This window comes from Mus pahari, chromosome 15, assembly GCF_900095145.1.
Source record: "Mus pahari chromosome 15, PAHARI_EIJ_v1.1, whole genome shotgun sequence".
NCBI classification, from domain to species: Eukaryota; Metazoa; Chordata; class Mammalia; order Rodentia; family Muridae; genus Mus; species Mus pahari.
In genome coordinates this window covers 12079335-12089528 of record NC_034604.1, presented here as the reverse complement: position 1 = coordinate 12089528, position 10194 = coordinate 12079335, and positions in this window count along the sequence as shown.

Genomic DNA, 10194 nt, shown 5'->3' with positions numbered 1-10194 from the left:
CCCCAGAGCTCGAGTCTCTAGCTGCATATGTAGCAGAAGATGACCTAATCAGCCATCATTGGGAAGAGAGGCCCTTTGGTCTTGCAAACTTTATATGACCCAGTACAGGGGAATACCAGGGCCAAGAAGTGGGAGTGGGTGGGTAGGGGGCAGGGGTGGGGGGAAAGTACAGGGAATTTTTGGGATAGCATTTGAAATGTAAATAAAGAAAATATTTAATAAAAAATAAGATAATTTAAAAAAAAGAATGGATCAATTTGCATTCTTCTACATGCTAACTGTCAGTTGAACCAGAATCATTTGTTGAAAATTCTGTTTTTTTCCACTGGATGGTTTTAGCTTCTTTGTCAAAGATAAAGTGACCATAAGTGTGTGGGTTCATTTCTGGGTCCTCATTTCTGTTCCATTGACCTACCTGTCTGTCACTGTACCAGTACCATGTAGTTTTCATCACTATTGCTCTGTAATACAGCTTGAGGTCAGGAGTGGTGATTTCACCAGAAATTTTTGTACTTTTGATAATAATGTTTGCTATCCTGGGTTTTGTTATCCTAAACGAATTTGCAAATTGCTTTTTCAAACTCTATGAAGAATTGATTTTGAATTTGATGGGGATTGCATTGAATCTGTAGACTGATTTAAAAAATATGGCCATTTTTGATATATTAATCCTGCCAATTCATAAGCATGGGAGTTCTTTCTATCTTCTGAGATCTTATTCAGTTTCTTTCTTCAGAGACTTGAAGTCATTGTCAAACAGATTTTCACTTGCTTCGTTAGAGTAATTAAGGTATTTTATATTATTTGTGACTATTGTGAAGGGTGTTGTTTACCTAATTTCTTTCTCGGCTTGTTTACCCTTTGAGTAGAGGAAGGCTACTGATTTGTTTGAATTAGTTTTATATCCAGCCACTTTGCTGAAGTTGTTTATCAGTTTAGTTCTCCGGTGGAATTTTGGGGGTCTCTTAAGTATAGTATTATATAATCTACAAATAGTGACTTCTTCCTTTCTAATTTGTTTCCTTTTGACCACTTTTTTTTTTTGTCTAAGTGGCACTACTCAGCTATTAAAACAATGAATTCATGAAATTCTTAGGCAAATGGATAGAACTAGAAAATATTCTGAGTTAACCCAATCGCAAAAGAACTCACTGATAAGTGGAATTTAGCCCAAAAGCTTGAAATACCCAAGATACAATTCACAGACCACATGAAGCTCAACAAGAAGGAAGACCAATGTGTGGGTGCTTTGGTCCTTCTTAGAAGGGGGAGCAAAATACTCACAGGAACAAATACGGAGACAGAGTGTGGAGCAGAGACTGAAGGAAAGGCCATCCAGAGACTGCCTCACCTGGGGATTCATCATATATGGTGAACAAACCCAGACACTATTGTAGATGCCAAGAAGTGCTTGCTGACAGGATCCTATTATAGGTGTCTTCTGAGAGCCTCTGCCAGAAAGTCAACCATTGGACTGAGCACAGGATCCCTAATGGAGGAGTTACAGAAAGGACTGAAGGAGCTGAGGGTGTTGACTACCCCATAGGAAGAACAACAATATCAACCAATCAGACCCTTCCCCTGAGATCCCAGAGAATAAATCACCAAACAATGAGTCCACATGGAGGGACCCATGGCTCAAGCTGCAAATGTAGCAGAGGATGGCCCTGTTGGGCATCCATAGACGGAGAGGTCCTTGATCCTGTGAAGGCTCAATGCCCTAGTATAGGGGAATTTGTGGATGGGGAGGTGGGAGTGTGTGGATGGGGGAACAGCTAATAGAAGCATTGGATAGGGTGATGATCTAGGGTGGCTCTGGGAAGGTGGTAACATTTGAAATGTAAATAAAGAAAATATCTGAGAGAAGAGGTGTCTGCCCGGGAGGTTTCTCACTGCGTGAGCTGGTAAGAGAGCCATCTTTGCTCTGGTGAGTTGCCAGGGAGAGGGCGGCCTGCAGAAGCGACACAGCTTCTGGGAAAGACTCCATTTCTGGCTCCAGACATCTGGCACCTTTCTCACCAGAGGAGAGGTGTCTGCCCGGAAGGGTTCTCACTGCCTGAGCTGGTAAGGGAGCCATCTTTGCTCCATCTTAGGCTCCAGTCTGCACAGGGAAAAAATTTCTAAACTGAAAGCAATGGTTTGTGCTATAAAATCAAGAATTGACAAATGGGACCTCATAAAATTGCAAAGCTTCTGTAAGGCAAAAGACACTGTCAACAAGACAACACAAGAAAACCAAGAAGGAAGACCATCACATGGATACTTCAATCCTCCTTAGAATAGGGAACAAAATACCCATGAAAGGATATGGGTACAGAGACAAAATTTAGAGCTAAGATGAAAGGATGGCCTATCCAGAGACTACCCCACCCGGGGATCCATTCCATCATCAGCCACCAAACCCAGATACTATTGCACATGCCAGCAAGATTTTGCTGAAGGAACCCTGATATAGCAGCCTCTTGTGAGGCTATGCTAGTGCCTGGCAAACACTGAAGTGGATGTTCACAGTCAACTATTGGATGGAACACAGGGCCCCCAGTGGAGGAGCTAGAGAAAGTACCCAAGGAACTAAAGGGGTCTGCAACCCTGTAGGTGGAACAACAATAGGAACTAACCAGTACCCCCTGAGCTCGTGTCTCTAGCTGCATATGTAGCAGAAGATGGCCTAGTTGACCATCACTGGGAAGAGAGGCCCCTTGGTCCTGCAAACTTTATATGACCCAGCACGGGAATGCCAGGGCCAAGAAGTGGGAGTGGGTGGGTAGGGGAGCAGGGGCAGGGGGGGGGTATAGGGAACTTTCGGGATAGCATTTGAAATGTAAATAAAGAAAATATCTAATAAAAAATAAAAATAAAAAAGAAAATATCCAATAAAAAAGAAAACAACGATCCATACCTAAAAATGGAAAATAATGACTATTACAGATGTCAGCAGTAAGATGGGGGAGTTTCTTTTGTGATTGGGTTACCTCATTCAGAATGATACCCTCCAGATCCATCTTTTGCCTAAGTATTTCATAAATTCATTGTTTTTAATAGCTGAGTAGTACTCTATTGTGTAAATGTACCACATTTTCTGTATCCATTCCTCTGTTGAGGGACATCTAGGTTCTTTCCAGCTTCTGGCTATTATAAATAAGGCTGCTATGAACATAGTGGAGCATGTGTTCTTATTACCAGTTGGAACATTTTCTGGATATATGCCCAAGAGAGGTATTGCTGGATCCTCTGGTAGTACAATGTCCAATTTTCTGAGGAACCGCCAGACTGATTTCCAAAGTGGTTGTACAAGCTTGCAATCGTACCTGCACTCACTGATAAGTGGATATTAGCCCAGAAACTTAAAATACCCAAGGTACAATTTGTAAAACACATGAAACTCAAGAAGAACGAAGACCAAGGTGTGGGCACTTCGCCCCTTCTTAGATTTGGGAACAAAACACCCATGGAAGGAGTTACAGAGACAAAGTCTGGAGCTGAGATGAAAGGATGGACCATCCAGAGAGTGCCCTACCTGGGGATCCATCATATAATCAGCCACCAAACGCAGACACTATTGCATACGCCAGCAAAATTTTTCTGAAAGGACCCTGATATAGCTGTCTCTTGTGAGGCTATGCCAGTGCCTGGCAAACACAGAAGTAGATGCTCACAGTCAGCTATTGGATGGAACACAGGGCCCCCAGTAGAGGAGCTAGAGAAAGTACCCAAGGAACTGAAGGGGTCTGCAACCCTATAGATGAAACAACAATATGAACTAACCAGTACCCCAAGAGCTCATGTTTCTAGCTGCATATGTAGCAGAAGATGGCCTAGTCAGCCTTCATTGAAAACAAGAACAAGAGGCCCCTTGTTCTTGCAAACTTTATATGCCCCAGTACAGGGGAACACCAAGCCCAAGAAGAGGGAGTGGGTGTGTAGGGGAGCAGAGGTGGCAGGGAGGGTATAGGGAACTTTCGGGATAGCATTTTAAATGTAAATGAAGCAAATATGTAAAAAAATTGGTTAAAAATGATGGGGGAGTTTCATATTGATCATGTGTAAAGAAAACTTCTGGAATGGTGATTAAAATTGAAGGTCGAGACACTCTGAGAATGCGTGCAGGATGCTCCCAGCTACCCTGAAGGTTATATGGACCATTCCCTTGTTCCTATTAAAATAAGGTAGCAGAAGTCTTGTGGACTGGAAATTACAGTTTATTTAAAAAGGAAAAGTCCAATCAGACTATGCTGCTCCCTTATTTCAGAATGTGTGTGTGTGTGTGTGTGTGTGTTTGTGTGTGTTTGACAGAAACAGAGAGAGTGACAGTGTACATGTAGTTTAAAATGGTTCCTTGTTTTCTAAAATAAATGCTCTTCTTAAAAGTACTCCTACTCTTGTGAGAACAGGATATCATCTGAGCTCCTGTCACAGTAGGGGACTAGGAACCCTTGGTGAAGCCACCAGCCGGTTCACTCTTTGAGACCCTTTCATCCTAGGCTACCTCCCTACCCTCCTGCACCTTTAGTAATCCTATCTGCCCAGATAGTCAGCTTTCGTGCAAGGAGCCACAATCACAATTTGTGCCATCTTGATTTCTTGTTGCCACTCAGAATGAATGCATAAGTCTCCTCATTCCACTAACTCCTCAAAGATTCCTTTAAAATGATCCGCACTGCATAGCTGGACTTCCACACAAACCTCACTCTGCATTTTCCACCATTTAAGCACATGACACAAAATTAGCATTTTATTCCACTTGCATTTTTAACTCATCCAGTCATCTTATTCTTGCATGCTAAATGTTTCTAGAATCTTTCTTTTCTTTCTTCCATAGGCCACGGCAACACCCATTGTCATCCCCATAACACTGCTCAGAATGGCTCATGCTGGTTTAATCTCTTCTGCCTTTTCTTTTTGCCATAGTCTCCTGAGAGATGTAGCCTGAGTATTCCTGTTAAAAATCTAGATCTGGTCATGTCTCCCTCTTAATAAGTATGTTCCAGTAGTTTCCCACCATGTGGGGATACAAAGAACCCACAATTCATAACCCTTAACTCATCCCTTGGGGATCTGTACTTGAGGCTGCCTCCCACCTTTTTGGTTTTAGCTTGAGCTAGTCTACACTTCAGTATTATGGGCCTTAAAAGGTTCCTGTGATGGGTCATTCTTGTGCCAGGCCTGGTGTACATGCCGTCATATAATTTTCCTTCCCTCCCACTTACTCAGCCCTTACTTATCTAATACCTCTTTTATGGTCAACACAAATTTCACTTCCTCGGGGAAGTATTTCTGGTCTCCACAGTGCAATTTCCTTTTCCGTGCTTCCACAGAACATTCTTCTACTCAGAACCGAATAAAATTGTTTGATGCCTCTCTTCCCAACCCGGCCACAGTCAGTCTTGCTCAGTACTTTGTATCTAGCAACTGGCAAAACAAAATGTGAATGAGGGAAGAAACACTTTGAGGGAGATGATCACTAACTTCAGTTAAAATTTCAAAACTGCAGGTTTTTTTCTTCTGGCAGAGCAATGATTATCAACTACCTCAATGTAAGTGTGTCTATCAGATTAGCCAAAGGAAAGTCCAAGGGGAAGGGGTTAACAGCAAATACTGAGTGCCTGGAAAAAAAAAAAAAAAGAAATACAAAAGAATGCTCCAAGCAGAGAGCAGGAAAGCAAAATAGAAAAACCAACTTGGTACTGGCTTGGAAATACCTGGGCTTTAGATATAGGAAGACCTTCATCCGAATCACAGCCCTGGCATGCCTCAGCTGATGGTGATTTTTATGCAGTACTGCATAGGACCAGTGTGAAGAGACTTTTTTTTCAATGGGATGAAATTCTTCACCACAGTGATTCCCTAGTTTCCTCTTATGTTAAGAGGGTGTACTTTCTTCTCGCATTTGTTTTCCACTTCATTTGTCTAGTAAGAAAAATTGTGGCAGATAAATTGAATGCAAATTATGTATCAATCAAGATGCAGCCCAGAGTGTGTGTGAGCCATGCTCCAGAGTGCTTTGTTACACAAGGAATCCTTCAAAATGATAATGAGCCATTCAAAAATAGTTAACCATCCATATGCTATACTTGAGTTTTGCATTTGGAACATTAACAAGTCCCAGATCAAAACTATTCAAGGAAAAATATGCTTCTTTGTTGAACATATACATATGTTTTCTTATTATTCTCTAAACAATGTAGCATAAAAGCTACTTGCATATCATTAGTGTGGTATTATGTACCATGAGTCATATAGAAATGATTTAAAATATCAAGAGAATATAAATAGGTTGTATGCAAGTACCACACAATTTTATATAAGATCTGTGAGTTTCTGTATTCATGAGGGGCCCTAGAGCTGGTCATTTTTATATCAATAAAAAGATATAAACAAGGTTTGGGGGCTAGTTTTTCCAGTTGAGACAAGCTAAAATCATCTGGGAAGAGAGAACCTCACCTTTAGAATTGCCTGCATCAGGTCATCCGTGTGACATTTTCTTAAGTATGAGCACTCAGTCCACTGTGGGTGGTACATCCCCTGGACTGGTAGCCCTGGGAGTTATAAAATAGGCAGCTGAACATGAGCCTGTAAGCAGTCTAGTAAACTGAAGTCCTCCGTGGTCTCAGCTTCAGTTCCCTCAGTGATGTACTATAACCTGTAAGATGTAATAAATTCTTTCTTTCCAAATTGGTTTGGTCATAATGTTTTACCACAGCAAAAAGGAAGCAAAAACAATGCAATGTGTATGGCGGCACACATCTATAATCCCAGATCCATAGAGGCTAAGGCAGGAAGATTACAAGTCAGAAGACAATCACAGGTTGGAACTTAATGCAGTCCAACCTTAATGCAGAAAGCTGAACTAAATAGGAGAGGACAAGAGGCTGCTGCTACAACTTTAGGCTAGAGAAGCCGTTCTCAATCTTCTAAAAGCTGCTAGTTTTAAAGATTTTTTTTTAAAGATTTATTTATTTTATGTATATGAATACACTATAGCTGTTTTCAGAAACACCAGAAGAGGACATCAGATCCCATTACAGATGGTTGTGAGCCACCATTTGGTTGCTGGGAATTGAACTCAGGACCTCTGGAAGAGCAGTCAGTGCTCTTAACCACTGAGCCATCTCTCCAGCCCCAAAGCCGCTACTCTTTAATACAGTTCTACATGTTGTGCTGACCCCAACCACAAAATTGTTTTTTCTACTTCATAATTGTAATTGTAATTTTTGTGACTTTTAGGAATTATAATGTAAATATATTTGTTTTCTAAAGGTCTTACACAACCCTGAAAAGGTTGGGACCCACAGGTTGAAAACCATTGTGCTGGAGAATTGAAGAAAGCAAGGAACAGCCTTGGGTCAGAGCTACAAGGACAGAAGGAGATCTGGAGCACATGGCAGGGGGGGGGCTGCTAGAAGAGTTACCACTCTTGTGGATGCCATGCAAGGAGAGGAGAGTTCTGTGAAGTCACAAAATGCTGCAAATAGTGTTTGTACATCTTTCATAATCTTTTCATACCACATTTTATCTTAGTAGTGTTGATACTGTAGAATATACTACTGTATATCAGATCAGAACTCATTTAAACAACTCCCCATGGGTAGTCCTTTGTACTATCCCTAACTTCTTAATGCTACAAATAGGGTTGGAAAGAATATAGTTATATGATTACCTGCAGGGCAAAGTTCTGAAAGTAGAATTTTTGGCCAGGGGATAAGATGTCATGAATTTTAATATACATAATTCAAAGCCATTCCGAAATTTACTTCAATATATACTTATACTAGATATGAATTGATTGAGCACTATATTATACACTTGAGAACACATGAGGTTTCTACAAACATATTTGATCACATGAAACAGCCATAAAAATTTATTTCATGGTTGTAATTAATTTTTTTGTTTATTGGTTAGCATAACATCTATGAGTTGACAGACTTTATTTTTGGTAAGCCCCTCTTTCATATCTTATGCCAATTTTTTTACTGAGGAATTTAAAAATATTATTATCCATTTCTACAATGTCAACTTTATCCCAAGTTGAGAGATTTTGCAATTATTTCCTTACTTGTCTTTGACATCAGGAGTTTGAAACAGTTTGCCATTAAGCTGTAGAGCTTAGGAACCTATGAGAACTCTGGCCAACAACTCCAAAAGGGATGACCCTTTCCTGGTGAGGGACTTTCCACTTGTTAGCCTGTTTGTTAGGTGTAGCATCACCCACTGTAGGGTAGCTCAATTTAAACTCTTTTTGGTGGTGGTTGTTGTTTTGTTTTTGGCCAGACACAGTATGTTTTACTGATGATACTCAAATCAGTAGAGCTCCCAAAGCCACTACTCTTCTTCTGGGATCTGCAATGGAAACCATGCCAGGAGATGCTCAATTGGTGCTGAGATAGGACAGGGACTCCTCAGCAACTGAGGGCCTCTTTCTTCCTCATGTTCTTGTATGGCTTCTTATTCTTGGAGGTCATGTTGGCCAGGAGGTCCACCATCCTGCTACTGTAGCCATTTTCATTGTCATACCAAGAAATTAGATAGACAAAATTGTCATTGAGAGAAATGCCAGCCCCGTCATCTAAGGTGGAAGAGTGGGCGTCACTTTTAAAGTAGCAGGAGACAATCTGGTCTTCAATGTAGCACAGATTGCCCTTTAGTGGTCCCTCTAATGCCTGCTTCACCACTTTCTTGATATCATCATGCTTGGTAGCTTTCTCCAGGTGGCAAGTCAGACTCATGCAGGAATGATCAACTTAGGAACAGACTATGCGACTATTGTGAGCTTTCTGTTCTACTCTGGCATGTCTTTGTTTATACAACCTTGTCAGTGGCAGTGGGTAAATTCCTTTGAATGGGACCTACAAGAGATTGTAAACCACACTGCATAGGTGCTGAGAACTAAACCTGGTTCCTCTGCAAGAGCAATATGCTCTCAATTACAGAGCCATCTCTTCATCCCCATTTGGTTTTTTAAATTTATTTTTGCTTATTCGGAAGTATGCTTGCTCTCTACTCTTCACTTTTTTGTTCCTTGGATTTTCCATCTCATTTTATTACCTTATTTTATTTGCAGAGTTCTGGCATTTGATCTATTGTCTTCATATGTTTTTCCAGGGTTTTGCCCTCCTGGTTTCTGATTGCTTTCTGGATTCATTTGGGGTTTCTCTGGCCCTTCCTCTTTAATCTTTACAACCCTCCTAACCTTGCTTTGAGGGCTGGACACAATGTACCCAGTCCCTGTGCAGATAATATGCCCCTGAGTTCCTGGAGCCTGCCTCACATTTAGTCACTTCTCTGAGTCTTTGATTCATACAATACAGATGATACCCACACACATAAAGGTTAAAGGTAGCATTAGCTTTAAAATTTAGAATTCCAAGTTGTGCAAGAATCATTTGATTCTTACAAAAAGTTCACTAGATAGAAAAATTTGCAAACATATTTTGCTTTTCTTTTTAATTTTGTTATTTTAAAATGTATTACAATTAAAATAGAATGGCATTACTTCACTTTGTTTCCTTGTCCCCTTCCTTCAACCCCTCCCTTGCATCTCCACTTCAAACTGATAGGATCATTTATTTGATTATATTGCTACACACACATTCACATACACACATATGCACAAATGTATAAAATATAGCGAGCTGACTCCATTTTTATGGTCCATATGCACTATGTGGCTTCAGGACTGCCCATACGACTCTGTATTGGGTAACCAATCAGTGGGCTTATGCCTGGAAAAGGTAGTAATCCTTTCCTCAGCAGTTATTATTTTCTGTAGTGTTTTCATTGTTTGCTTTTTTCTGGAAACACTTAAGACTTTTCCCACTTCTGGGTTAGCATGTTTATTGACAGTGTCTTTGTTCAGGTCTTGTTTATGCAGCCATTTCTAAGACAGGTACTCCAAAGGGGGCTTCCTGATATTCAATTCTTATAATCCTTCATCCCCCCAAAGGCTCTGTGCTACAGGTGTATCTCCTGCGGCTAAGGTCTTCACAACCCATAGATATCTGAGTTGTGTCCAATTGTTTTTCCTGTAATGGTCTTTTTTATTGTAGCTTCTTTGATTAAGGGTGAAAGCTAAACTTATCTGTGGGTATAAGAATAAAGTTTCGAATGTAGTCAGGAGTTATGTTCACCCAGGAAAGTCTCTTCGACATTTCACAAGTCTCGGTGATATCTGTAATGGAAGGATGAAATTTCTGA